The following is a 6,963-nucleotide window of genomic DNA, read 5'->3' on the forward strand; positions in this document are numbered from 1 at the left end:
AAATTATACTTTTACTTATTTATTTCAAAATTGAACACTTAGTTACACTTTACAAATGTAAATATGACTAAACTCATCATGAAGAGTTGTTCATGCACTCTAAAAAAGAAGTGTGGAATTCTCTTAACCATCTTATGTCACATGTTTCCACTACACTGAGTAGAGTAAATATAAAGCAATTTACATATTTTCTTTAAAATAAATAGTAAATTGCTCAATTTACTGAACTCATTTGTAACCAGTTTGGTTAAATTGTTTCAACACTTCATTTGTTAGGCTGCAACCACACCGAAAGCGATTTGGGTGTCAAAAACACGTTCAAGGCTTCAAGTTAGATGCTTGTGCACTTTGAGGTCAGATGCTCATCAAAACTGTTCTTAATGCGTGTCAAGCGCCTGTTTTCCTCCTCTGCRGGTCTCTGTTTAATGGCGYATGAAATAAATAAWGTGGCTTTCCTCTYTTTACTGAGAGAACGAGCARGTCACTCACCAGARAATTYATTCARCAGATAATTKAGAGACGTTCTGAATTTGGTGAGTTTCACCACCCAGGGGCTGCGAGCTGTCTGACGAGGCTCGCTTTCAGATTATTTTTTTGTCCTGAGCTTGATGAGCCACTGACCCACATCGGTGCCGATATCTCCTGCCAGGACACCGACTYCAGGCACTCAGTTTCAGATAAAGAGCTCCTGTCCATCTGTCTCAGGTTAGTGGACATCATTCAGGAAACCGTCTCGTTGGAAAATGTGTCACTTTGTCACTTGGATAGATGCGCCGCAGCACTTACCGACGCATCAACCATTGACTTTGCATGTAAACTTGATGCCCCGGATGCTCAAAACARATTTGGTGTGAACACAARATTAGAGTGTGAGTTAAATTAATTTTACTTTTACATTTTCCTGTTGAGCAGTTTTATGACGTGATACTTTTAAATCCTTCCTTTTCACATTTAAATCCTTCAGTTGGGATGGATGGATGGATGGATGGATGGATGGATGGATGGATGTTGTGACTGACCCAAAAACTCCATCTGCACCTCTAAGAATGACCATCAAGCAAGAGACATCATGAAGACCAAGAAACTATCCACATAGGTCAGACCATGCTGTTAGAGAAATAAAACTCCTAAACCCTGAACAATGTACTGAGCTTCATTAAATCTATTATTAGAAAATAAAAACAGAATGCTGCTGCAAACATGAGAAGGTCATCCATCAAAACTCACAGAAATGGTAAGGATATTAATCAGAGAAACAACCAAAAGGCCAAATATCTCCCAGAAGAGATGGAAGTATCTGTCTATACGACCYCAATAAGCTTCACAGTGCTGGGCTTCATGGAATGATGGTCAAAAAATAAACACTAATTATAAAAACAGCTGGATTGTTTGGAATGTTTCGTAAAAATACTTGGTATTTCCAAAGTGGTATTAGAATAAATAAAGCTGGATCTGGGCAGTGTTCAGTGAGCAAATACAGGAGACCAGGTATACAAGAATACAACTTCATTTATTAAGTACCTAAAAGATTGCATCGTTAATGGAAGCGTATTGATGTCACAAAAGATTGGTCTAAAATGTGTAATTACAGTCCTCAGAGTCCAGGTCATGTTTTTAATTTGTGGTGTCACCATTGCATGTTAACAAGTATAAGCTGCCATTTATAATTTTTAGCCCCTTTTTCCATGGTGGGAAAAAAATGACTTGGGACTGAACCATTTGGAGATCCAGCAGACTTCAAACAATTGATTGTCTCCTTTGGCTGAATGGCAAGCTCAGACTGATTAAAACAGCAGAGTGAGCGACAAAGATGGCGGGGTCATAAGAGAGAGGACTAATGATGACCCTTAGGTTGTTAATGCATTAGCTCAAGTAGTTCTCAAATTTCAATCAAGTTCTCTGGACCAGCTGAGTGCACACAGTTAAGAACAGAGTAAACGGTTTTAAAATAACTCAAGGATTATGATTTAGCGGCAATAAATCAGAAAAAAATGTTGGTTTTTTGCAACTTTATCAGTCCTCAGTGTTTGAAAAGACACCTGGAACCTGTCCTCCATTTTCCCTCAGCTCTTCTGTACTGGGCTTCCGGCAGCGCAAGTGGTGTAATTTATTCAGGTCTGGCTTTGGAGTCTTATTTTTATTGGAGTCACACTGAAACAGTGTGATGGTTGAGGTCAAATGAGATAAGAGTGCATCAGTAACCGGGTAAAGGCCCACGACTCACTGTGGCCAATKAGCTAATAAAACTGCAGAGAACTGAGCAGCAGTGGGGGAGTTAATGACCCGGCAGGGCTGTGGAGGAGCAGGAGGTCTGATCGTGTGATGCCAAAGCATCACGTTAAACAAAACAGGCATGTGGTCAGAAGAAGCAGCATCACAAACTTCCACATTAAAACATTTAAATCACATTTACATCCTTGTGTTGGACCAGTCGCAAACTGAACATAAGAAACAAATCCACAAGATGTCTTTGACCAATGGTTTATCAGGACAACACACTGAAACTCAACCATAGTTCAGTAGAATTTCTGTAAATAAATCAGCAAAGTCAGCAGTAAGATCAATTGAAGCCTGTATAAAACAGGGAACAGCATCATATTGAAGCTGGAGGAAGACATTATCCTCCGTATGACCTATTTARAGAGACAACACTCACTGGAAACAGGTTCTTCACAACATTCTGTCCTCAGAGAGTTGAAACAGGTACAGATCAGAGACAAAAGTTCATAGAAAACATTGGATTCAGAGTTTGGTCATCCATYTGAACAGAAAATCCAGCATGTGGGAGGTGAAAAACGCTTCACAGTAAAGGTTTTGCTGAGCCAGCATTCGTCAGAGACATCTGAATAAGAGCAGCAGGAGTTTGCCTGATTCAGCAGCCGCAGGTTGCGATGATTCACTCTGRGCCTGTGGAGAAGGGGAAAGCAGAAACAATGGGCTGGTCCCCGCGGGTGGTAGGAACAGCACAGGGGATTGTGGGACGTCCTCTCAGATCTGACCTCAGGATGCTGGCAGGTTCAAGAAGAGGTCCAGATGTATCACTGCTGATCCCACTCACCCGCCTCTCTGGCTGTTTATCTTCCTTCTGCAAAACGGTACAGATATACCTGTATAAAAACACACCTCACCAGACTGTGCTGTGACYTCCATCTCCTCCATGCTGATAAAAACACACAGAACGCTGCTCCCTTTACGCACACACACACTGGGGTTTGCACTGTGCTGAACTTTCTTGCATTCTTCCAGTTCGGGCCTGATTTGCACAGTTCTAGTTTAGGGGTTAGTGTTTCAGCAGTTTGTGTATTTAAGATTGATTGTATTTTAAAGTTTGTCATGCATAGCCTATTTTAGGTGCCTTTTTTAGGTGTGTATGTTTAAGCGTGTAACTTGTATGAGCATTTAGAGTTACGTATTTTTAAAGTTCAGCTGTGTTTTAAAAGTTATCGTGCTGGTTTTGGAGCAAAGTCACCAAATTAAATTTTATTGTGTGTAATTTGTTTTGCTGTGCTGRAGCTCATGCACACATGCATGCAGAGTGTGAAAAAAAGACCGTCTTGCCTTTGGAAATACAAATGGTGCCCACTTTATATCAAAAAAATGTATTAAGCTTTAGATTTGGGGTATAATGTCTTTTCAAGTAAACAGGGTCAAGTCCAATTCAAGTCTCTCATCAAGTCACAAGTCTCTGAACATTGTTTCAGGTCAAGTCTAAGTCATAATATTAATGACTTAAGTCTGTTTGACTCCAAGTCTCGAGTCTCCACCAAGACTATAAACAACTGGAGGCGTAGAACGTTTTAGTCAGCGGGTGGATCCACCACCTCCATACCAAACAACTCCACAAAATGATTATTMTTTGGTCTTTGCCAGGTGAGTGTTTGTTCTGATTGTTTTATATGTTAAGATGCTAGCATTAGCAGCTAATGTCAAAACATGCAGCATCTAACGACACGTAACACTACGGCTGAAAAGTCCAGATGAAGTCCATATTAAACTACCATTAACACTCAATACGAAATAAATAATGATTTTACGACAACCTAAAGACAGCCTCTAAAAACAAGTCAGCAGCTAACATACCTCCGATGAAGTGATCGCTGTAGACACAGGCATTCTGCCGACTGGAGAAGTGGTTTAAACTCCATTTTTTTACATTTTTCATCTYCATGTATGACAATCTTGGGTTTCCCATAGGGTCGCTGGTTATTATTTGGCACTTGGTGAAGTAAAACTTGTGTGTGGTATCGACGGTCTCAACTGTCAGCAAATTGTTCTGTCAAAAAGTCATCCATCCTCACCATAGGAGTCATGTTGTACAAATTTGTGTCTGGGTGCCCTTTTGTTATATGTTCTGATAGTGGCCCGAATGTTGGGGTGGGTGTAGTATGTCTTCTGGGGTGGTATTGGGTTGGTGGCCGTGGGTGGGTCATGTTGTACAAATTTGTCAACTAATTGCTGGCATATTTGTCCTGTTTCTTCCATAGATGTTTTCCTTCCTGCCCTCCTTTTGAAACTACAAGACAGAAACTTATTGATTATCCCACGCAAAAAAAATCAATAAAAGCCCCAAGCATTCAGAGTGGAAGGAAACTTCTGACCACAGCTGTAATTTAGTCACCAAAAATACAGCAACAATAATCCACAGGTCACCTTAGTCACCAGTTAGAAAAAATGTCTAATCTTGGCAGTCTGTMGAACATGAAGCGTCCTCCCAGACACTGACCGATTCCACTTCTATTCTGGTGGCATTAGGCAGGGGACAGAGGGACTGGGCCCAAATTAAAAAGCTGCAGGAGGAAGAAAGAGGCACAGCAGAGGCAAAGTATTGAACAGAGCTGGATATTTATAATTTTATAATTTTAGAAAAGTTTCATCCTGAGTGATAGAGGGCAAATGCATTTTCAAAAACTATTTTACTCCATGCAACAGATTTAAATCTTTCTTTTCAGGGAGTGAAAATATTTAACAAGTCAAAGTTTTCTTTAGATTTTCAATGCGTGAAGAAAGAAAGACCAAGACGAAACAAAACGTCTCATAAATGTTGCTGATTCAAGAACTGTCATTTACCAATAAACAGTTTAATCACACTGACAAAAGATTACTTTCAAACCAATATATCCCCTGTCCCTCCTCTGGACACGTCCAAACCAACATACCCACTGTCCCTTGTCTGGACCCGTCCAAACCAATACACATACTGCTCCCTCCTTGTAACCTCACTGGTCTATCTGCCTCCCTCTCAGTCACACACTTGGACTTCTGTCTTGTTATGGCTGACTTCCATTCCTCTTCTTTCAGGTGCTCCATCTCTCCAGTTTTGTTCCACCTGTTCCCTGTTTCTCCCACAGATCACAATGTCCTCAGCAATCCTAGTCCACAAGGATTGCTGTCCTCATCTAATAGTCTGTCCATCACCAGAGCAAACAAGAAGTGGCTCAGACCCACCTCCACCTTGAATCTATCTGTCAGTCCTACAGCACATGAAGTCCTTGTGCGGCTGTGGTAGTGTGGTTAGGGAAGTCGTCCTGGAACCAGAAGGTCGCCGGTTCGATACCCCYTCCAGCCACTTCAGTTGTTGTGTCCTTGGGCAAGACACCTCACTCGCCTTGCCTACTCCTACTGATGGTGGTCAGAGGGTCCGGTGGCGCTGGTGGGGCTGCCAGTGTGCGCCAGGGCAGCTGTAGCTTACTGCCATCAGTGTGTGAATGTGTGTGTGCATGGGTGAATGTCTGAAGTGTAAAGTGCCTTGGGGTCCACGTGGACTTGATAAGGCACTATGTAAGTTCAAGCCATTTACCATATATGTCCCGCTGTCATCATGCACGTCCTGCTGTCCTCATGCATGTCCTGTACCAGTCTAACAACATACAACAACACTGCTCCTCTCTCAGCACCTTGTTGCCTGTTTTCTAAATCCACGAAAAAAAAAAAAAACACAATGAAGGTCTTTCTCAGTTATTCTTCATCAACATCCTCAAAATGCAGTTGGTGTCTGTGGTGATCTTTGTTGACATGAAACAATGCTGCTGCCCACAGTCACCTCTTATTTGAGGCTAAGTTCAACAACTTTTTGAAACTCTGATTTTATGTCTGTATGACTTGAAAAAAGGCTGTTCGGCAAACGGAGCTATCTAAACACTTTGTTAAAAAATGCTCTGAGGCATTGTTAAACTTGACTTCGTCTCTGTAAATTTTTGTGAAATGCTCCAAAATGTATCCAAGCAAATAATGGCAAAATGACAGGCTACTTCATGTCACATAGCAGGAGAATTAATGGGTGAGTGGGTCAATGAGCCAGAGTTGTGGGGATGAGGGAGTAGAAAGTGCTAGACTGGTTCAGATCATACCTCTCAGACTGCTCTTTCTCAGTCTTATCAGGCCAATCATTCTCTGACTCAGCCAAACTCACCTGAGGAGTTCCACAGGGTTCCATCCTGGGCCCAATTCTATTCCTGCTCTACATCCGCCCCCTGACTGAGGTAATCAAAAATATCTCCTACCCCTTCTATGCAGATGACCCGCAGCTCCTTTYATGACTCCACCACCCACAAGCTCAGCTCTCTCATAACACTAAAGTTAACCAGTGGCTGTCTGACAACTTGRTTCTCTTAAACCTCAGCAAGATAGAGACCTTGATAATATAATCCCCAAGATAAAAAAATAACATCTCGGCTCCTTGATTTCAACTGTCCAGCAGAATGTGAACAACCTAAGAGTAAATCTGGACTCAGATCTGTCTCTAGATAAACACATAAAGAATCTGGTTTCCACATGCTACTTTCAGCTTCATAATATCTCTAAACTCTAGCCCCTGCTGTCTATTTCATACTTGGAAATGGTAATTCATGCTTTCATTTCTAGCTGCTTAGACTATTGTAACAGCTTGTCCTGATGCATCTCAGTAATCCAGGTAAAAAATCAAAAAGAAAAATATTGTATAGGTCTTCTGGACGGGTTCTTCTC

The sequence above is a fragment of the Austrofundulus limnaeus genome, unplaced genomic scaffold, assembly GCF_001266775.1.
Source record: "Austrofundulus limnaeus strain Quisiro unplaced genomic scaffold, Austrofundulus_limnaeus-1.0 Scaffold313, whole genome shotgun sequence".
NCBI classification, from domain to species: Eukaryota; Metazoa; Chordata; class Actinopteri; order Cyprinodontiformes; family Rivulidae; genus Austrofundulus; species Austrofundulus limnaeus.